Below are 23213 nucleotides of genomic sequence, written 5' to 3' on the forward strand. Positions count from 1 at the left end.
CCCCATGAAGTAACTCTCCTCACAGCCGGCGGCACCGGCAGAGGCAGCCGAGGCTCCCGCCGGTGAGCGAGGCGGCCGGGGAGGCCCCGCATCCCCCGGCTGCGCGGCCGGGGCGCGGCTCCCGCCGTTACCCGCTCCAGCCCCTAGGTGGGCTCCCGGCCCCGTACGCCGGGACCGTCGGCCCCGCTCCCGGGCCTGCCCGGGCGGCGGATGGGGCCCGCGGGACTCGTGCGGGCCCCGGCGGCGCGGAGCAGCCCCGTCCCGCGGCGAGCGGGCCCTGACGGCCGCCGAGGGGAGCGGGGCCCCCTCAGGGCCGGGGCGCCCCGACCCGCCGCGCGGCTCCCGCCGCCTTCCCGCCCGCTGGGGCGAGGGGGAACTTTTCTCCGCCCTGCGGAACCTTTGCGGCGGAGGCGCCTGTTGCTGCCCGGGGGATCCTGCGGCTGCTCCGGCGGGGGGTGGGGGGCCGGACGCTGGGTGATGCGGCCCCCGAGCGGCGGCTGAGCGCCGAGGCCGGGACGGAGGCGGGCGGGCGGCCGCCAGCTCCCGGCGCCCGCCGCGGCCCGCAGCCCCCCGCCCCCCGCCGAGGTGAGAGCTCGGCGGCGCGGCGCGGTGGGGGTGCCGCCGCCACAATGGGAGCGGGCCGGGAAGGGGCGCGCCGGCGGAGGCCCGCGGCCGCCCGCCCCGCCCCGCCGGGGGTGTGTGGGGAGCGGCGTGGGGCGACGGCCGCCCGGCCCCGGGGGGCAATGGCGGTGGGCAAGCGGACACCCGGGCTACGGGGGCAACGACTGCCGGGCCCGGGGGGGGGGCAGAGTGGAGGCGGCGGGGAAATGGCCCCCCGGTCTGAAGGTGTTACGGCTGCTGGGCCCGGGCCCGGGGGCGGGGGGGCGGCGGGGCAACGGCCCCGGCTCTTGCGGAGCGGCGGGGCAGCGCCGCCGGGCCTGGGGGGGGGCGGGTCCCGCTGCCGGCGCGGCGGTGCGAGGGAGCCGGGGGCTGCGCGGCTGCCGGGCTGGGCCCGGGGCTGAGCCTGGGGGCGAGGGTCGGGCTGAGGCTGCACCCGACCCCCGGGCCCCGCCGGCTACCGTGGGAGCGGGGCGGCCGGCCCGGGCACCGCCGAGCCCGGGCTTCGGGGCCGGCAGGGCAGCGCGGCTCGCCTCCCTCAGCATTCCGCCGAGTTTCGGGGCCTAAGCGAGTTTCTGATTTTGGGGGGCATGGGCGGGCCGGCTCGGGGGACTGCACCTGCCTCCCGTGGGGTGTCGTGGCTCCTCGGGTGTCGGTCCGTACTGGAAGGGGGGTACTGAGCCAGAGGGGCCTGACATAGTCCAGCTGTGGCAGGGTATGGTGGTTGTCACACTCCTGCTGTGACTGAACAGCGGTGGTCTGTAGGACTGGTAAACAGACACGCAAAGTAATAATCTGGTGTCTGTCTGAGACTTGTTGGTGAGCTTTGGAGGGAGACGGCTCGGTTTGTTGAGCGGTTAGTGCTTTTTAACTCTCTTCCTCCATGGAATAGTTTATGGGCTGCTTTTGCTGGTGGTTACGTTGGTGACTGGATGTTTCGGTGCTCACATTTGTAAGATACTCGTAAACGCCATTGATTTCCCCTCCTGCCCCTTCATCGATTTGTACAAAACTGGTGCTTTAAAAAGTTTTTAGTACATCACTTTAGTCTATATGCAGGTGGGGAATTTTTATTGCAAAAAAAGAAATCTTCAAAAGGAAATAATGGAGCTCTTTTTTTTCCCCTTTTTTATGCTAATAAGATGCTAATGATCACATTTGCTTGTCTTTTTAACTTTCTTAACGTTGGATATTCTTTGTTGGATATTCTTTGTACGGTCATCCAAGCATCGTGCCTAGTGAATAATCACTTAGCCCATAGGAAATCGCTGCAGAAACTTCTGTCTTGGTTTTGCACGTTCCTGCTGCCTGGTTGAAGGTGGTATCTCCCCTCCCCTCCCTGACTTAGAGTAATGGACCTTGTGAGCACTCTCTGTCTGCTTCAATGCAAGATCAATTAGTTTAGAATAAACAGCCTTTGTTTTGGTAGTTCTGCTCTAGGGGCAGTAGCACCCAGCAGAGGGATGAAAACAGAACAGGCCACTTAGACCACTGCAGGTGCTTCTGATGGGAGCTCTGATGTGGCCTTGGTTTGCTAAGTGAGGCTTCTTTCCCCAGGTGTGAAGCTATACATCCTGAATACACAGAGCTGAATACACAGAGCGAACAACATAGCTTCTTATCATGTGACCTTATCAGCATCAGAATATAGGGGCTGTTCATTAACGGTATGTGCTGAATGTGAAATTTCCAAGAAAAATGCAGTTGCTGCTTTAAGGAAGAGCTGTTGTGGATGTGTGATGTTTTCTGGGTTAACACTGCCTCAGACTGAATACCACCTTATCCTCCCCAAAAAAAGCTGAATGTTTAGCCACAGTGTTCCATTTGTACTACACTTCGGTAACTGGTAACTTCTGCAGCCCTAAAATCTCTTGAAATTCCAGTTCTGATATTCGAGAGTATTGCAGATCTTGGATGGGAACATCATGTGCTCTTTTGAGGAGGAGAACCAAACAATATGTTTTCTGTCTCATGTCAATAGTAGTTGCATTTTAGTGGAGATTTGAAAGGTATAATCTGGCACAGAAAATTGTTACAGGCCATTATAGTGTTCTCCAGGATCCAAGTTGATGTCATAGAATAATTCAGGTCAGAAAGGGCCTCAGGAGGTGTCTAGTCCAACCTGCTGCTCAAAGTGAGATCAACACCAAGTTCAGACCAGGGCTTTGTTCATTCAGGTCTTAAACCCTCCAAAGACAAAGATTCATCAGTCTCTGCGTGCCTGTTCCAGTGCTTGACTGTCCTCACAGAGAAAACCCTTTTCTTTGTGTCAGGTCACAACCTCCGCTGTTGCAGTTTGTCTCGTGTCCTCCTGCCGCACGCCGCTGTGCGGAGCCTGTGCATGGCCTTCTGTCTTCTTGATAACCTCCGTGTAGGTGTGGGAGATCTGCTGTCGGCTCCCCAAAGCCTTTTCTTCTCCAGTCTGGACAAGCCCAGCTCTCACAGCCTCTCTTCACACAGCAAGTGCTCTATCCCCCTGTGCATCTTGCTAGCCCTCCACCGAACTCACTCTGGTTTATCTGTGTCTTTCTTGTAGTGGGGGTGTCCAAAACCGCACATGGTGTTTCAGATGGGTCTGAAAAGTACCAAGTGAAAGGCAGTGATCGCTTCCCTTGACCAGGCGTGCTCCCGCTGGTACAGCCCAGCGTGCTGTTAGCTTGCATCGCTGCCAGGGCGCACTGCTGACTCATCTTTAGCTTGCTGTCCACTGCATTACGTTTTGTGTTTGTGTGTACATATGCATGTATGTGCATGTGTGTATTTGTATACGCATGCACACAACCATTGTCTCTCAGCCTCCTGCCATGCATCGCTGAAAAAAGCCTCGTTAATGTGTATGTGTGCACATGTATGTGCCTGTGTATACGCATGTGCCTGAAATTGCACCTTCTGCAGCATTGAGCAGTAGTTTTTCCATCCTTTCCCCCACATTCCAGTTGTTGCTAGTGGTGACTGTGGCTACCTGACCTTTCCTAACTCTTCTGCTGTCACACGTACCCTGACTGGTTGTGCCTCCCAGCCAGCAGGTCTGCCTGTTGCATTGCCTTGACTTTGTTTCTCAAAACTACGGTGTTTCAAATACCTCTTTGAGATGTATCGGGTTACTAGGCTAAGCAGGGAGTGGCAGTGGAGTGAGACTTTTCCCATGAGGATTGAGTTGAATCCCATTTGATCAAATTCAAATCCAGAATGTAATAACGTAGGTGTGTTTTCAAATAATGTTGGTTATGGGTATGAGTTAAATGAAACATTTAGTATTGTTAAGAGTGCAGTTATGTTCGTGTAATTTCTTTGAACTTGTTTCCCTCGGGTGCTTAGAAGTTTTTGGGATATAATATCCTGTAGGATAAATATTCTCTGCTAACAAAGTTTCTTATTTTAAACTTAATTCTGGAGAACTGAGTTTCTGCAGAGGTTAAGTACCATTTGATATTCCTAGATACTTGGTACAGATATAATTTTGAGACGTGTCTTCTGTTTACACAAAATAATTTCTGCGTAATATTTTCCTGATTGTTGAGTATGTTAATTACAGGTGGGTTTGTTTCAGAGAATGCTCATTGCATGACAGGAATTTGTTGTGTTTAAGCAACATTTTTAGCTATATAAAAATAAAAGAATTTATAGAGAACTGTGGTTTCCCCCTGCCCCCAAATCAGTGTTTATTAAGTACTTGCACCAACACAGAAGAAGTAGAAATCAATATTTGGGTTCACACTTGTAGATAGCATGTGTAGAATCTGATATTTAGGTAATTTGAAAAAACGAATGAAAATTTCATTTCTTGTTAACTTTTAGAAACCTTAAGTTTAGTTTCTAGGGTTTTATGCTTATTAAGAAGCAGAATCTTAAAGATGAAGGGAAACAATAAAGAACACCCTTTGTTGTTTGAGAAAGGGGCAGAATTAGTTGATGAAATCAAGTGTCATTACATACTGTGAGAAGGAAGAAGGTGGAATTACAGGTAGCCATGAGAGGGGAAAAACTGTTGAACAGGCACCTTTAGAAGCTGGTTGGACTTTTTTTTTTTAAGTCATTGTTCTTTTAAACTAGCTAGCTGGTGACTTCTCATTCTAAGTAATACTGAGAAAGTTACTGATCAATATTTCATATGTGGTAACCAGCGAATGCTATTTGCACATATTTGCTAACAGAATTAGTATATCTGAAGTTGAAAACAAGTTTTGGGAAAAAAAAAGGGGGGGGAGGTGCAAAAGTATATATTGCTTTCAGCCATGCAGATATAAAACTTATCAAGAATTGTTGCTTTGAAAAATACCTCAAAGTATAGCAAATAGGCTTTTAGAAATTCTTGAAGGTCAGACATCCCATTGACTCAATTTTATGTCTGAAGTGGAATAGCAGAATGTCAGTTTAGTCCTGCAAGCGAGACTGATTCAGTGCTATTGTAATCTAAAAGCAGCTGTGATAATTTAGATCATCTTCTTGCTCAGTGGTAATGCAGGAGTTGGGGTCAGTCTGACACCTCCAAAAATCTTGTGGAGTTTTGAAGGTAACTAGAACTCACTTGAAGGAGGGGAAAAAAAAAAAGTATTACATCACTTAAATTTAACAACAGCATTTTCAACATGCTCTAAAATGTGTAAGTAGGAGCAGTGACTTGAAGCACCCTGTGGTGGCCTGTCAGCTTGTCCCAAAGCTGCTGTTCTGCAGGTGTATCTGCAAGTTTGAATGCAGAAACAAAGAAAGGAAGAATGAACCAACTTAGGTATTAGTGAGAGTTAATTATTCAAACATCAGAAAAGATGTAAAGGCTGGTATGCACCTGTCTGGGGGAAGTATTGATTCTGTGCTTGAGAAAAGTGCTGAATAACTTCATGACTGAAGATGTCATTCAAGGATGCAGAAATCTTAAGGCGAAGACTTGTAGCCATTTGCTTCAAAACGAGGCTGAAGGAATGGTAGATGCTATCAGTGTGGCTTGTAGTATAAACACGGAGTACAGCGTTCAAACCTTATAAACAGTGCCCGCTACTGCTGTCCTAAATCCTAGAAGGAGTTTTTGAGCTGTGGAATGCAGTTATTAGCTTCTTGAACACCTATTTGAAAAGGAGGAGAGTTGATGAGATGAACCAGCTTCTTGCTGATATGACTTGATGTGACTCTGTCTTCCTCCTCCTGTACATATGCACACGCAGTGGTACTGGTAGAAGCTTTAGCAGATGCAATACACTGGCACAAAACACTTTCTACTACTATAACTGAAATTTCTAGCCAAGGATTAAGCATATTAACAGAAGCTCTCTTCTGCCACTGTAATTGGTTCTATGCTGGTGGACTTTTGCTGGCAGATAAGTAGAAAATCAAAGCTGGAAAAGCTCAATATACCCACATGCTTTCTTGTGATACAGATACATCGAAACTTGTGCTGAACATGAGGAGGACTTTGATTGAGGCCTAACATGCAAAACGATGCACTTTATGTAACAAGAGAGCCTTAAGAGAGGCACTAAACTTATAAAAGCAATTAAAGAGGTTTTGTAGTGATTGGCAGATTACAGGCAGATAACTTTACTCTGGCATTCTCTGTGGAAAGCTAGCTTGATCTAATTAACAAAGAACTGAAGCTATGCAAGGGCAGAATTGATTAACAGAAACTACAGAACCTTTCTGTTACTTAGCCAATATGGCTGATCAGGTGCGAAGAGTTTGCGGGGCAAGCACAGCATGGGAAATAATTGAAACATGGTAGAGGTAATATAGACTCATAGAATAGTTTGGGTTGGAAGGTACCTCCAACCCCCCGGCAGTGAGCAGGGACATCTTCAACTAGATCAGGTTGCTCAGAGCCCCGTCCAACCTGACCTTAATGTTTCCAGGGATGAGGCACCTACCACCTCTCTGGGCAACCTGTTCCATAATCTTGACTTGTACTTTCTTCCCTTAACAATGAAAACTTTTACCTAAAATTTTTGCTTGCAAAGAAAGCTTTTCTAGCCCATCAGAACCGTGGAAATAATGTTTTAGAGACATGATCATTCATCAAAGATTTTCTCCAGTCTCTGACAAACTCAAGTCTTATCCAGGATATCAGCATTAATTAAGTGTGGGTTATTATATTTGGAGTTGTTGAATCTGGAAAAAATAGGTTATTAAAGGGTATTGATTTCATGTGAATGGCTCTAGCTGTGTGTTGCACTCAAAGGCTAATACAACAACAACTAACCAAACCCCAAACCAAACAAAATATGAACCTGAAAAAGCCTGGAAAGGGGTCGTGGGGTGGAGGTGCTCACACAGCCTGCTGAGTCAACTTGGAAAACGGGATGTTACTCAAAAAGGAATTGATTATAGAGGGCTGGTGTAGGATTTACTCAAACTGCTGCATGGCTGGTGAGAGTCAATGCTCTGGAAGTTAAAAAAAATTATAATTAAAGCTCTTGTATCAAACATATACTTACGTGTGGGATTTATGTGATAATTATATTCCCATTACTCTCTAATACTAATCAATGAGGCTATTGTTGAAAAGTGAATCTTGTTCAGCAGATACGGTCTCATGTATGGTCAGTGAGTCAAAACCGAGATTAAAAATAGTAGATGTGGGAAACAGCATATGAATGGAGGATTTTTCAGGGATTTATAGTAGTCTAGTGCTTTGCAGTATTTTGATCAGTGGCCTGAAGAAGAAAACATGAAATTAGAACTGATCAAATTTGTGGATTATGTAAAGGTTGTGCTGAGTGGTGAAGCATGAAGAAGGAATGGCAGCTGTAGAGTGTCCTCTGAATCGTTTGGGTAACTGGGTCTGATATGGCCAAATATGTTTTTATAGAGCTGGAGAACAAAGTTATGCCTGTTGTGGGAAGGACTGGAGGCTGTAGGACTAGAATAAAGAATTGTGCTTCCAGAAACCAGTGACCTTGTGAAGGATGGCAGGAGCAGAGCAGATGTGTGGCAATATGTGAGTCCTTGGAGTAACAGTGTAGATATGAGGGCTACTAAAATAAGCTAATTACTTTTTTAATACTAATGTGCATCCATAATAACAGGAAATACTGAATAAGGGCAGAGGTGAAATCAGTTTGGGAATATTTTGGCCAGGTTTAATGTTAGTGTTTTTAAAGAGATGTTCAAAAGCAACGAAGATGATGTGTTCAGTGTTGTTTGGGTGATTAAGTCACTCATAAAACTTTTTCTTAAAGTGCTCAATTGGTTTAGCTTATCGCGAGGTATTTAAAAGTTTCTCAATTTTCTTTGGGCAAAACAGCCTGTGTACCAATGGGCTCTTTAATTCAGTGGAAAAAGATATGATAGCAGCCAGTGCCTGGAAGTTAAAAAGATTATTTCAAATTAGGAAAAAGGCACAGATTGTTAACAACAAATGTGATTAACCAACCACTGAAGGCATTAGGAAGATGCTTGTAACTATTAAGGGAAATTAGGATGTCTCCATCTCTCAGAGTCATCAAGTCAGGATGAAATATCATTTGAAAGATATACATGAGGAGTATTTGCACATATACGCTGTACGTGTACTTGTAAATGTACGAGTGCACATGCCACCACACAAGTACAGGAGTATTTGCACATGCCAAACAGATCTCGCCCAGTTGTGTTCAGACTAGGTATCTCTTCTTGCCCAAACTGCAGTTAGTCAAATAATCTGATTATGATAGTTGTTGATTTATAGCACTCCTTTAAATCTATTAAGTATACATTTTCTGTCAAGGGAATAAATGTGCTTGTATGAACCGTGTACTTAAATGAAATCAAATGTGTGTGATCTCTTTTTTTGGGAAGCACTGTCATTTTTGAGGATGGGTAAAGAAAGGGGCTGTATGGGGAAGGACAGGGATGGCTGATTCATTTCCTGAACAAACTGGAATATCTGCCCCAGACTTTTTCCTCAAAAGTTTGATAACATACTCTTAAGAAGTCTACTCACCAGTAGTGAGAGGTAAACTTTACATTGTCAGTGTTGGGGGCTAAGTCATTATATTCTATAAAAATTACTTTTTCATTGGGGGAAGAAATTGCATGTGCTTATGGTGGCAGAGGCAGTTTGAGTGTGAATGCATAAAGATGCAGTGTCTTGTATGCCAGTATGAAATCAGCGTGTTTCTTGTCCACCAAAAGAAATGGTTTCTGTTGTGTCCTCTCTGCCAAAGTGGTGAAGGACATAGGAAAAAAAGCTGAGAGTCCTCTCCTGCCTTAGCCATTATGGAGATGATTGATTGCCTGTGGGTTCTCAGTGGACATCAGGACAGTTGGTTTGGGATGTTTTCCTAAACTCTTGGGAGTGTGATGGGAACTCGTCTGGTCATAACAGCAGCTTACTCCTGGTAGGCACCTTTCCAGACATCTTGATCTTTTCCCCCATCGCAGGACGAGTGCATGCCCAGTCATGTGAACGGAGGAAGGGCCATGGGAAATACAGTCTGCAGGAGCTGGATGCTTTGCTTGTGGCAGGTTGCTGCTAGATGGCCTTTTCCCCAGGTGCTCACTCGACTTCGGTAGGAAATGGGTGCGTACACCGAACAGCTTTTGTGCAGAAAAGACATTTCCAGCAAGCATCAGATGTAATATGTATGTTCAGTAGTGCTGGTTTTGGGGAAGGGCAGGTGCTATAGCAAATGACTTTCTTGTCACTGAAAGAGACTGTCCTGGTGGAAGAAGTCACCTGCTCAGTGCATTTTCCAGCCAAGTGCTACCTTTCCCCCTCTATTGCTTGTATTATTATTTCATCAAGATAGGCAAGGTCTTGTATTCTTTTCTTTGCACTCTTGGACTGTCCTGTGCAGGAAGACTTAAAGATAAAATCCTTTTGTTGAGGGAAGCTGTTTATATTTTAATCTTTGAATTTCCTTGCCTCTTGGAGAGGTTGTGCCTCTCCTTTTGTATCTCTCGCTCTCCTTACTGTTATCTTGTCTGACCCATTTTGCTGACAAAGAGAAGGCAGTAAAGAAAGGGAGACAGAAGTTGTTATAAGTGAACAGTTTCTTTACTTGCAGTTTAACAATGACTCCTTTTTTAAAAAAAATAGTGATCTTCTGGCTTCTCTTTTGTGCTGGTTTTGGCTGGGGTAGAGTTAATTTTCTTCACAGTAGCTCGTATGGGGCTGTGTTTTGGATTTGTGCTGACAACAGTGTTGATAACACAGGGATGTTTCGTTCCTGCTGAGCAGGGCTTACACAGAGTCGAAGCCTTTTCTGCTCCTCACCCCACCCCACCAGCGAGGAGGCTGGGGGGTACAAGGAGCTGGGAGGGGACCCAGCTGGGACAGCTGACCCCAACTGACCAAAGGGATATTCCATACCATATGATGTCATGCTCAGCATATAGAGCTGGGGGAAGAAGGAGGAAGGGGGGGACGTTGGGAGTGATGGCGTTTGTCTTCCCAAGTCACCGTCACGCGTGATGGAGCCCTGCGTTCCTGGAGGTGGCTGAACCCCTGCCTGCCAAGGGGAAGTGGTGAATGAATTCCTTGGTTTGCTTATCTTGTGTGTGCAGCTTTTGCTTTCCCTGTTAAACTGTCTTTATCTCAACCCACGAGTTTTCTCACTTTTACCCTTCCGATTCTCTCCCCCATCCCACTGCAGGGGGAGTGAGTGAGCGGCTGGGTGGGGCTTGGTTACTGGCTGGATTTAAACCATGACATCTGTACAGTTACTTCTGCTCTAGGAGTGTTTTAAGTTAGAAAGTCCTTCCTCACATGTGCATTTTTCTCCTTGCCTGTGGCTGTTGTAGGCAGTTGCATCACTGAAGGACTGGTGGAGTCTTGCATCTGGCCTGGGGTCTCATGCCTCAATGCAAGCTTTGGAGAGTTAATGCAACTCGTTGTGTAGCCCTGAGATTTTGGTGATTGGCAAGAGCAAGGCAGCAATGATGAGTTATAATCATAGTCTAGACAACATTTTTGAGCTTTGTATGTCATTCTGGAGGGCTGTCAGCCTCCACAGCAGGCAAGACTTGGGAGGACACAAGGCTTAAACTCGAGGATTCTTTCTCTTTTTTTCTCTTAAAGGTAATAATTGTGAACTAGAATGGTTCTGAAAGTAATGATCCTGTTGCTGGTCTCTTTCAGTTTTTAGATATTTGGGAATACAGTTTTTCTTAAAATATACTGTCATGTACTTTTAATGGAATTCTCTAGTTTTTCAAGTCTTGCTGCTTTAACTACAACTGTTGTTATTATTGTGGAAAAATTGCACCACAAGAACTGGAGTAGAATGAGAAATGAGAATGAAGAAACTGCAATTTAGCTAACGTTTTTTCCTGATTTCCTTAAGGAAACTTCAAACTGGTACAAAAAAAAAATGTTGAATACAGACGCTCTTTCTGGATTTCCAGAAATAATGAATCTTCCTTTTAAACGTCAGCTTGTATTTTTTTTCAACTTAATAAAAAAAAAACCCGTCACCTTTACCTTACAGAAAATGGATTTGAAAGTTGAAATTTCTGATGTCTTTTCCTTGAATAAAAATAATATTGCTATCTTGCCTTCATTTTTTACTGTCTTTAGGTTTCAGGTTAGCTGGGTTGTATTTGTTACATGCTAGCCAAAAGAAACTCAAACCTACCCTTTAATGGGCTTTTGGAAGTCTTACAGATTCTAGTTTTTGTTTTCTTCATGGGTGGCTTTTAGATTTGTGTTTAATGTCTTGGAAAATAAAAAAGCACGATAAAAAAGGATGGGGCAGAGGGGAAGCAAACAATTTTTGGCTGTTCCTCTGTGAAATCCCATCAGTTTCATGCTGCTGCTCCCCATGAGTATTACCAGCTAACTCCACCTCTCTCATTATTTATGGCAGGGAAGATTGAGGGGGAACAGAGTTAATTGTCCAGGAGTCTGGATGAGATTTGGGGGATGGGGGAAGGATTGTAGAACACAGGAGATAAAGATTCTATTTTTTTCTACGAGTTTTTGTCCTACTGTGCTGGAACTCCTCCTACATCCTATACCAGACAGGTGTCTTTCTCAGGGCTGCTGAGGGGACCTGTCTCTTCTCTCCTCACCCATATCTTCACGTGCCTGTGACATTATTTAGTATGAGGTTGTAAAATGTGGAAGGGGTTACCTGTGGCCTGGGTCAGAAAATGGAGACGAAGAGTAGCAGTTTCTGGAGTGGCCACTTCATTCCTAGCAGGAGAAGGGATGAGAGAAGGCTTTTAGGACTTCATGGCAAAGATGGTTATGCCCCCTTGAGCAGTTTGGGTGAAGTTCAAGTGTTGAGTGAAACAAGCACAAAGCAGCAGGGAACATGCATGAGAGGCTATGTACACCAGTATGTATTTATGGCCAGAACTCCACAGTGGCCCTTGGTTGCATAGGATGGGTTGGGGGCCCTGCTCTTGTGGGAAGGTTGGTCCTTAAGTGGAGAAAGCAGTGCATGCTGGGAGCCATGCTTTTTAAGCAGACAGCAAGGTATAGTGTAGATTGGGAACAAAGCAAAGGTTTCTGAGATCAAGAATAAAATCAAATATTGATTCCCTGAAGAAGATCTCGGGAAGAGGTCTATGTTCTAGGACAGCTCAGGAATATCTACTTATCCCAGACATGATAACAAAGAACACGACAACAAAGAAAGGTAGAGGATTGAAGGAAGTGATTTTCTATTATTCAGGTACTAAAAATTAGCCCTTGATTTCAGGCAAGAGCATCATGGCCAAAGCAAATTCCTCTTCATGAGGTTAAAGAAATTACCCATTTATTCTCATGGTGCAGATTGCATCGCTTCCCATTGTCACCACATAGAGGTGTTCCTTTCATCAGTCCTGCTTGAGTGCCTTTAGGAGAGGACCTGCCTGACCTGGAGAAGTTTCTGTCAGTGCTAGTTACCAGTTTCTCTAGGTCAGGGCAGCTTATCTTCCTGCTCCCCAGAACAGAGCCTTACCCTTTCTTTGCCCCTTTACTGCTACCCACATGTAATTGCAAGGACCTTTTCATACAGGCTATCATTAAATATGTTAAATGTTGAGGACTTACATGAGGACGTCTAGTGGTATTTTGCTTTGAGCTCTGGGCAGTTTAAAAGTATTTGCTATGGGGAGAGAGATGCGTGCCGCAAGGGTCTCTAACTGCATGATATAATTTATGGTACTTTTGCCCTTTGAGTGGCAATTGCATTGATTTTTCAATTAAAAAAAAACAACAAAATGAACTTCAGAAATAGATACCTCTCCACACAAACCACATAGTGATACCATGACTATTTAAAGAAAGAGACAATTGAGAGGATTAAGTATGCGAATGTTCATGTCTCACCTCTGATACGTGCACCGTCCTTTTGATGGGTGTTTGTAACGAAACTAAGGAAGCTTTGTGACAAGGACTATCTCAATTTCTCACATCAAAATGCTGTCTGTCCCCTGTACTGGAGCAGCATTCTGGCTGCTAAGACCATGGCCCTGTGGACAGTGATGCCGGCTCGGTCAGGCCGTACCCAGGGCTGCTCATTCCCACCCTCTGGCTGTTTTTTCCTTTGTGCCTGCACAGCAGTTCAGGCAACTTTGTAGTAAATTACACTTGGGAACTGAATTTTGCTTCTGGGTTGTTTTTGAGCAGAACCAGTTTGTTGTCCGGCCAGGCAGACAGTTGTGCTGGCACAATACGGAGTGGGGTGCTAGTGGGAAAGAGCAGCTGCTGCAGAGAGTGTGTCCGAGGCCTGAGAAGCTGCAGTCGGCAGGAGGGAAAATGGGTAATTTAATCAAGGCCAAACGTTTATTACCCTTCTGGTGCCTGTGAAATCTGAAAACTGTCTGTCAATGTCAGAGCATGTCAGTCTCTCAAACTGGTGGGATTAGCATCAGGTTTTGGTTGCCATCTTCTGTTTATCACTCTCTCCTCTTTTATTTAGTCTTTGCATTTCTTATTTGCATCAGTTGCTGATGAAAGCGAAAGAAACAGCACTCATAGTGTAACGTAACTGTTCAGGGGTTTAGATTACTCTTGCAGCATCGCTACTTAACGCTTGTGTGAAAAGGTGGCTGGCTGTGGCTTCTCCTTTCCAGAGGTAGTGTAATAGTTGTATATTCCTGCTTTTAAAAAAGTGCCAGGGCTGGGAGCGCACCTCAGCAACCTCAAGCACAAGCTTCCGGGCATAGGAAATAAGAAAAGTCAGATTGTTTGTGCAGGGGATGTTGGGGTGTGGGAGGTAGCAGGATCAAAGAATATTTTCTTAAATCAAGAAGTTGTTGTAGGAGTGGTGTCATCGGTTGAGTTTTAAGTTTCTTGTCCATAGGGGTCAACAAATTGAGGGAACAGGACCAAAAAATAAACCTTAGAAAATCAGTGCCTTTCAGCACTTAGTGTATGAAGTGTACCGCAAGCTCTAAACAGGGTAAAGCAATTGAAAACTGGACGGCAATCTGACTGTTGCAGAGAATAGAGGAGATCTGGGGTTGAAGAAGTTAGCTACTTTTGAGATGAGATATTTGGGGGAAAGCTGTTATCCCAGACGAGACTTTTTTCCTGATTTTCCCTCAATCCTGGGATGTGGGCCTGTTATCTCTGGAGGAGAATTTCCTGGGGAAGCTGTCTTTTTTTTTTCACGGGGGGAAGCTTTTAACTTTGGACAATGCATAGTAAGATTTACCCTAGCCAGCATTTTTAAGTTTCTGTCCACTGTAACTTCACATCCTGTTCTCTAAGGAATGTGAGTAGCTAAGGCCTTTATTATGTGATCTGAATTTGTTTATTCTATAATGACTATAGTTAACTATTTGAGAGAAACAATACCCAGATAATGAGTAGAGAACATGGAGGAAATGGGTGATCTGCTTAGTCATGCAGACTCGGTAAGAAATTGTTTTTTTCTGACTCTCCCTTAAAAAAAAATGGTTTAGAGGTGCCTTTTTCTTCCTCCTGTACTTACCATAGCACTCGTGAAAAACAAGAGAGATCTTGTATTTCAACTAAATCAATACTTCTGGTCAGTGAAATGCTTATTTTAACAGAATGAGATACAGAGCTGTTAGCCTCTGCTGCTAGTGTGGAACCTTTTTGTGAATATATATATGCTTTTATTGTGATGAGAAGGTGCGTCCTCTAGAAAGTCTCGAACTTTTATCATTTGCCTCCTTCATTCTGCACAGAGAGAACTATGAATGAAACTGAGTGAGATTTTACAGCATTGCCAGTGAATCTGCTCTGGAAGTGCCATGTAACTAGTTTTCTCTGTTAAAGAATGCTATTAACTGTACCCAAGAACTCCCATCAAAAGAAGAGCTACTATTCAAATTTCTGAGTTCAGCCCAAATCAATAATGATCAACAATTCCTACCATTAGACAAATGGGTAGTTTGAGTAAAATGACTTGGCAACCTTGATTCAAGACTAATAATTCAATAATCCAACTAATAATTCAAGAGGCGGGGAGGAAAAATAGATATGGGACAAGAAATTCCATTCCTGTTATATTTTGGGAGATATCAGCAGCTGAGTGTAGGGATGTTGACTTCTTACAACATGTGGTCCCCTTCGCTTGGGATGGTAACATGTCAACAGGACGCTAGAAGAACCGGCTTGCCTGCAGTTCCTTCTGTACTTGCTCGCCGGGTACGGCAGCCAGTGAAGCAGCATTTGCAAACGCTAAATGAGCTTTGATAGAAAAAGTGGTCACTTGGGGAAAGTAGTTGATTGAAACTTGCACTTAACTTTGAGAGAAAGAATACCCAAAAGGTTATGGTTTTTTGAAGATCACAGCTGAATGCTCTTTATCATTCTGCTTCTGAATCTCGGAAACATAACATTTAGATTCTGCATGGGTATGAATATCTATACGGTATTGTCTGTTCAGTACGAACCAGTACGACAAAAGACATTCCTAGCATTTATGAAAGTTAAGTGAATTTATACATTTGGGAGATAGTGACATTTTTACTCTAAAAGAGTGGCGTCTAGTAGCCAGCAGCTACTTCTGTAGATGACTGTCATGGTGCTTATTCACCATACAGTGTTTTTAATAATTTGCTAATATGTCCCTTTTCAATTGCACCTTCCTGTCTTAGCATTGGATATGCTTGTGCCTGTTCGTAAAGATAATTAATGTCCTGTTTAACGTACGTTGGGTATGTTTACCAAAAGGGTATGGTGACCTGCAGGGTATGTTATCTTTATGTTAATATTTGCCTATCTCCTTAACCAAACTTGCATTGTGCTGCTTTTAAACAGCTTTTGAAAGTAAGCTCAAGTATGTGGAGTCATATACTCACAATTTTATAAGCTAAAAATGCAATATGTATAATGAGACTCATAGGTAATTTTTTTTTGTGAAATAATACTTATTATCTCTAATTGGGGTGCTTTGTGTGTGTATATGCAAATGCTCCCCTGAAGAGTGTGTTGGATGGTTTGTACTGTATGGTGAGAGGCAGTAAGCTGCATTCTTTTCCCTTGCAGGCCTGTCCAAACCATTGGGAGGTTTTGAGCCAGCGAAACGCAACCAAAGTGGCGGTTCCATTACTAAGGACAAAACCACGGGAGGCTATTTCATCCAGTTGCTTTCCATGTGAGCTGCCTATAGTGTCAATCCTAAGCATTATCAAAACAAATGTATTTGTGCAGGATAGATAAGGATCGGTGTGACTGTTTTATTTTGACCTGTTTAGTGGGAAAGGCAAAGATCTATGGGTTTTGGTGACTCTGTTCTTAAAACCAGCAGAAAAATGACCTTTATAAGTGGCATTTACTATAAATTTTTCCAGCACTGTGCAAGTAGAATGTTCTGTTGGAGGGAATGACTCTGAAAGAAACCCATGTTTCTGACAGTTTTTAATCCTTTAATGGATTTTTAATCTACAGTGGAATCCAATAAAAATTAGTTTAATGTCTGATTGCTTGACAGACTGGAGCAACTTGGGTCTAACATATGTTAATTGTCATCTTCATATCATGCGAGTTCAAAACTGTTTATTTCCATTTCCTCCTACTTCAGGATTTTTTGGTTTTCTTCTTTCTTTTTTTGCTTGTGTTCAAGTTTCTTTGGTAAACTGTAGGTGGCATAAGCAATGCTTTCTTGTCACTAGTGTAATTATCATTGCTGGAGGTGGGTAGGGAATAAAGAGGAACAAAACCATGTTGAATTCTTCCTTTTTCTAAAAACTGCATAAATGAAAAACACAGGTTTTAAGTCCAGTTCTGAAGAGGAAGAAAGATGAGGCATCGAAAACAAACTCCCAGTCCTCTGCAGCTCTTTGTAGTGAAATGCAGACGTATGACCAAAGGAAGTTAAATTGTGTTTACTTTGTGATCTGTAGATGACAGTGTGCAATGTGACTGGCATCTGTCTCATAGGGGATGGTGGGTTGCCCTGGACCGCTGCCAATGGGAAAACTTGTTTCCTGAGCAGAGACACAGTCAAAGGCGGTGAATCATTCCCCCGTAATGGAATGTGCTTCTCTGGGAGGCAAAGAAAGAAGAGTGTGTGGATGGGGCGATACTGAGAAAACAGGATAGATCAACTAGGCCTTTCAGCATTGGGAAAACATGCAATTTTCCTCGTTCTGAAAGATGAAAACGTTGTTTATGAGCTATATTAGTCTGTTTCTGAGGGATACTCTTCAAGGAGGTAAGCCATAATGTTAGCATATCTCAATGACCAAAGCCATAGCTTGTCCTCATGGAGTGACAGTGACTGATCTTTACTTGAGAGGAGATTAGCTCTTTGCCTTTTCACTCCTCTCTGTTCCACTGTGCTTCTGTTTATGTAATTTATTCTTGATTTATTACATAACTTCTTCTCTGGCACCTATATATAACAGCTTAAACTCCTAGAGGGATCTTTTGGTTATCTGGATCTTCCTTGCTTGTGGGAATTGGCTCACCTCTTGCCATAGTTTGGGTACTCACAAAGAGAAGGCTTGGCATACCTCTCACATGAGCTGACTTTTATAATCTATCTTTTGGAATTTGAGAATGGTTATCATTAATGCAGGATCGGCAAATTCGCCCCAAATTAATCTGCTATATAAAATGTATTCAATATAATTTGGAAGCCTGGCATGCCATGCCCTACTGTTGAGTTTTCCCCATCATTTGAAGTCTTTTCTCTGGATTTTACTCCTCTCACAGGAGAGGAGGGCAAAACCTGTAAAAGCACACTTGAAAGTGGCTTTTATGTCAAAATGCTGTTTGCTTTGAAAGCAGAAGCAGTGATCAGGGAAGGAAAGTTTCCTTTTCTCAACGTTTTCTTTAGCAGGGAATGCAAGTGCCATTTATGCAGCAGTTGCCAGAGCTAAAAACATAAATGGGGATTCTGTGAAGTAAGAGACAAAATTTCTGTTCATTTGTCATGGTGTTAATCCAGATGAGTATCAGTAATTACTGGAAGCAAAACCGATCACATGCTGCTTACCTCAGATAGCCTGAAATTTTATGCAGTGCGAAACAAACCGCTCTTCTAGATAGGGCGACTCACTGGTGAGGACATTTTGAGTATCTCAAAGGAAAGAGTTAATTTATAGGAAGCCAATTTCTACTTCAATGTGATCAAATAAAATTGCTTTTAAAAGCAATGCAACATTGTTTAGGCAAATAATTATATACATACATATATACAAACAGAAAAATAGTTTTCCTCCTTCTGCTGGCTCTGTCCAGAGGTAAAGAGCTTGTCAGTGCCTTACGAAGTCTGTGTGGAAGTGAGTGCTGACATCTTATGAAGAGTATTCAGGTTTTTTTTATTTACAGGTTATAAAACATCGATGCTATCGGCAGTAGGGTGTACTCGCATCCCTTCTGAAACGCAGGAGAGAAAGGACCCTGTGGCAGGAGGTTGCAGCAGTTGATGGATGATGCCGGTGTGTGCCGCTGCCACCCGTCCGGGTTGCGTAATGATCTGCAGATGCTGCCATTGACTCGCGCTAGCTCTTTTTGTTCGGGATCGCAGTGGGAGCCAGGCCTTATGTAATGTTCATTGTCACATTCTCTGTTCCAGCACTGTCATGTCAGCAGAGGGGAAGGGTTAGCTCTCCCTTTTTTTTCTTTATGGGTTGGTTTTAGGGTTTTTTTTTGCTTTCTCCCACCCCTTCTTGCAGCAGCTTTTGTTGTTTTTGTTGTCAGGGAACAACCAGTTTCAGGCTGCTTTTAGTATTGTGGTGCCTTTTAGGAAGGAGATTGTTAACCTAGAGAGAATAAAAGAGCAGGTCCTGCAACTCTTCCAAAACTGATATATGGAAGTGTTTTTTAAAGCACTCTGTTATTTTTTCTCTCTATTCCTGTTCCCCGCAAATCATAGTGGGCTCCTTAATATTCGTGTCAAATGTGGGCAAAGACTAGATGTGTTGTGCCTATGTTTGTGAGGGGTGGGGAGAAGCACACTTGCCTTCCTCAGCGGGGTGGTCCAGGGCACAGATGCTCTCCAATTTATGATTTTACAGGCTGCTGCTTTTTCCGTTCTCCAGTTTAATATTCCTGTAGTAAACACATCACTTCGGAAGGGGATCGATGCCACTTAGTTTCATTGCAATTTGAACAAGAGGAAATGAAGGAGGAGAATTGTTTTCTTCCTTCCCGGATAGCAGTGTGTGGCTACCTGTTATCCATGAGTCACAGCTGAAAAACTATTGCTCGAGTCTTAACAGTCTCAAACTGCAAAGGAAGAAGGGATTTAAATCACAAAATAATCAATTAAGGATGCCTTTAAATACAATTTGTGGGGGTTATCGCTGGGCGAAGGAAGTTCCTGTTGATTTTTCAGTAAACGCTTACATTTGCTTTGTTAAAAACATATAGGGGATCTGCTAGACTAGTATTGGTCAGTAACACTGTTAGCTTTTTTGAGAAAATATTTATCCTTTTAAGTGATCCTCCCCTCCCCTGCCATTTTTTACATGATAATGTAAAATAGAGATGTTAATACATTACATGATGTAAATTAGAGAAGTTCTAACATTTGTTAGAATCAAACTGTCCAAACCCACTGATCTCCGGTTTATTTCTTATTAGAGTTTTAAATTGAACAGAAGAGTATTCATTGTTATTTTGCAATAACATTGCAAGTTATTAGTTGCAAACTGTTCCAAGATTCTGTTATCTTACAGAGAAGCTTAAGCTCATGACTTCTTTAGTGATCCCTCTGTATGGTTTATAATAATTTTCCATTAGTTACTGAAGGCTACCTATAAGGTACCAAAATTGTGCTAGCATGCAATCTAGCAAAAAGATGAGATTTCTCCTGAGTAGTCAGCAGTTACCTTCGTATACATCAGTTTGAAGTGTTTGTATGTGAGCTGAGTATGTAAGAGAAATCTTATGGCCCCAACCAAGCAACCATTTTGCTGTTTTGCTGCCAAACAAAAAAAAAAAGATAAAGGAAATTATTATTACCATAAAACATGACTGTATAGCAGAAACTGAAGAGCGTTATGCAGCACTGACTTTGAAATACCTGGTTTTATTAAACTGTCTGTGCAACTCCTCTTGTGATTTGCCAGCATGCTTGATCCTGTTTCTATGGCCAGGCACCACAATGACCAATGTGAAGTCTTGGTTACAAAACAGGCTTTAAGAGACAAATCTTGATGAGTCCCAGATATTGGACTTGCCTGGAGATTGGGGAGGTGATGGAATCCTCTTTACTATCAGCACTGTAGTAGCATTAGTGTTAAACCTGCCCTTTCTGAAGGGATTTGTATGGGATGGGTGAGTACTCAGGAATGAGCATGTCCTGTGCCTAAATCACTGGTGTCGTAGCAGGCAAAGAGCTTCTGCAAAACCACGTTGGCTTCTGTGGCTTCCTGGAGGTACAGGGGAGTCCTGCTCCTCCTGGCTCAAGTGGGGAAGGACCCCAGTCTGCCTTGTTCTGCATCCTTCCTTTTTACTTGTTTGTATTTGTAACAGTTAATTAAATAATAGTTTAGTTTTATAGTGCTGATGAGTCCTCTGATGAAAGCGGTGATGTACAGAAATGGGCAAGGTCATCAGATCCCATGATGTTTGCTGTTTCACTTAATAGTTTGGCTCATGGCATGTGTGACCCTGTGGTGAAAAACTATCACTTAGAAAGGAAGAAGTTCACTTTCTCTCTAACTTCACACATAAGAAGAAATGGTGATTTCAAACCTTTGCAGAGTGAAAGAAAAACACGAGGACAACAGAAAGGTGTCCAAATTTGCAAGCCCTTGAAGTTTCCTCGTCCAGAACGGGGCCTCCTTGCTGTGCAGGCTGAGGAGGCGGCAGTCATCGCCACACGGCATTTACTTACTATCTGAAATGTTCTACCTTAAAAAAAGTCAAGCCGAAAAAACTGCTGAACTATTTTTATCTTTGTTGGAAGCCAGGACATAATACATGAGAGAGGCTGTCTTGGATGTTAATTTGATGTGCAGTTGATTGCAGGGTTTAACTTCCTGGGTAGGATAAACATAACAGTTCTTTTCTCCTCCCTGAGTAAGCAAGAGGAATTTTTCAGAGCATTTTCACCTGATACCCCACTCCGTTGTCTCAGCGGCCCCACCAGGTATTGAACTGGGCACTGTACCGTACGGACCTCTGGCTTTCTGTTACAAACTGTGGTGCCGCAGGTTTGGCTTGTATTCCCTGGCGCTGGGAACCCCCCTACGGCGTGCCGCTCGGGGTGCAGCTTGCCTTTGTGCGGCAGGGCAGCAGGCTCGCAGGTTGATCTGATGTGGGACAGCCGGCAAGGCCAGGCAAACGGTAACTTTGATTAGTTAAAGGTAATCTGTTTATCTCTAGCAAAGTGCCCTTCCTACAGCGATTAAATGTTGAGTACGGTGCGCCTGTGTGTGCAAAGGCAAGAGATGGGGCAGGTTGGAATAACTCAGCCATAAAACAGTAGCGGCAGCTACAATCTGGCCCTGTTGTGTAATTCCCCTTGGTGGAAGGCTCCGAACTGGGTCAGATCGGTGTGAGAAACGAGGGCAGTCTCGCGGCTGTGTAACGCCTACCTGCCTGTCGTGCCGTGTCCCTGCTGCTGCTCCCGGTGCCACCAGGCAGGGTGGGAGCCCTCCTGGGACCCGGGGCTTATGCAATGGAGAGCGGCTGCGGAGCTGCCAGAGCCGAGGAGGAGGATGGGAGGGAGAAAGACAAGACAGCTACATGACAGTAGGCACGGAGGAGTTAACCATCTTTGTTTCACCCAGCTTTTGCAAGATTTAATTAAGTTTTTTCAAAAGCCTCTGTTTAACTCTCCTGCCTATGGCTGGGGCTGCTGAACGGGTGTCAAAAGTTCGCTTATAAAGAACACGTACTTACAAGAATAAAGCTTAGATTAGAGCCCTTTTGTACTCCAGTCTGAGAGATAACTGCTCTCCACTGGGTTTGATTTTATTTATAGAAAGACAAGGACCCATATCCTTTCCTTTAAACAATTTTCCGAGTGTGTTTTGTGGTGGTTTTTTTTTTTTTAAGGTTCTGTGACAAGCAATGAAACATGAGAGATGATAGACAGGGGGGTACTGTTGGGAGAAACTGTATCGTGTCGTCCTTTGACCTGGAGCGTTCAGTGGCATTATAGCACTTCTGCTTTTCCCGTTTGTAGATGAGAATTCATTCCTGCCTTTTTTTTTTTTTTTTTTTTGTTGGTGCTTAGTTTGCTGGGATAGTAAAACATGGAATTTTTTTGATATGCTTCTGTTGATATGGTTTCTGGCAGATAGAATGCGCGGTGCTTTATAGCACAGTATGGACAACATGGGAATAAATAAATCCCCTTGAAATCCCAGGTGACCAGCAGAGATCTACAAAGGTAATGCTGCTGACCATCTCCTTCGGAAATGTAAGGAAACACATGCAGCTTTACAGTTGCAGGCCTGAGTACAACCTGTAAAGAGTAAAACAATGTTTGTTTTCCTTCAGGCTGAATACCAGCTGGAAGGGAACATTGGTGCTATTTAAAAGTAAAAATAAGCTGCTGTTTTGGAATACACATAGACTTCAGAACGGGCATTTGTCAGGAAAAACTTCTGATAATAGATCGCTTTGCGTCTGCAGTCCTTGACTGAAGTCACCAGACATCAGAAAGTAAGCGGTGCCGGACCTTGCAGTGCCCGGGGGTCACCGCACTGCAGCAGGCTGACAGCAGCAGGGCTCGGTACCTGCCTACCAGCAGACCACAGAAGCTGAATAAATCTATTTGGCTTGTGTAAACTGGCAGGGTTCCACTTGAGCTAATTTAGATTTTGGCCTTTTCTGCCATCTGCTTGACTAAGCCAACTTATTTTGTGCGACACGTGTAATAGTGTAGGGACTTCAGTTGTCTCTGCCTGGTGGTAAAGTGCTCCTGGGACCTAGTGGTGAAAGGCTTCCTATTCCAATAGCAATCTCCGCAAAGCCTGTTCTTCCCTTGTGTTTATTTTCTTTCAGACACTCTTCAATGTTACTGAGGAGCTGAGAGAGGCAAAGCAGGAACTGATGACTTCAGCTGGAATAATTCAGTATACCTGACAGTTAGATTTTCAGCCCTGCTACAGGGGCGTTGAGTTGTGTCTTTAACCTTCAAGTTTCCAAGCTCAGCTAGTTACTGCTGAAACACAGCTGAAAATGAAATTTTTCTGTTTCTTGGAGTGTTTGTAGATATGTATGCTGCCTTATCTGCTTAGAAGTTTCTTTTTTTTTTTTTTTTTTAAAGTGACTGATTAGTTCTCCAACGTTTTATAGTTTACACTGGAAA

General features: G+C 43.9%; 1 protein-coding gene across 8 annotated transcripts in view; it reads left to right on the forward strand.

Annotated features, from left to right (window-relative positions):
* Nucleotides 1-484: 484 nt before the first annotated feature.
* The window catches only part of RAD54L2 (RAD54 like 2), a 70505-nt gene continuing 47776 nt past the window's right edge, over nt 485-23213 (forward strand). Inside the window, exons 1-3 of one of the 8 annotated variants that reach the window (XM_075159269.1) lie at nt 1807-2285; nt 8968-9106; nt 15983-16091. The gene's annotated coding sequence lies outside the window, so the exon portion shown is untranslated. Of the gene's footprint in view, nt 586-1806; nt 2286-8967; nt 9107-13154; nt 13281-15982; nt 16092-23213 lie in introns of those variants that run through there. The other 7 variants (XM_075159272.1, XM_075159274.1, XM_075159271.1 and 4 more) reach the window with 7 other exon arrangements.

Source organism: Calonectris borealis, chromosome 10, assembly GCF_964195595.1.
Source record: "Calonectris borealis chromosome 10, bCalBor7.hap1.2, whole genome shotgun sequence".
Lineage (NCBI taxonomy): Eukaryota > Metazoa > Chordata > Aves > Procellariiformes > Procellariidae > Calonectris > Calonectris borealis.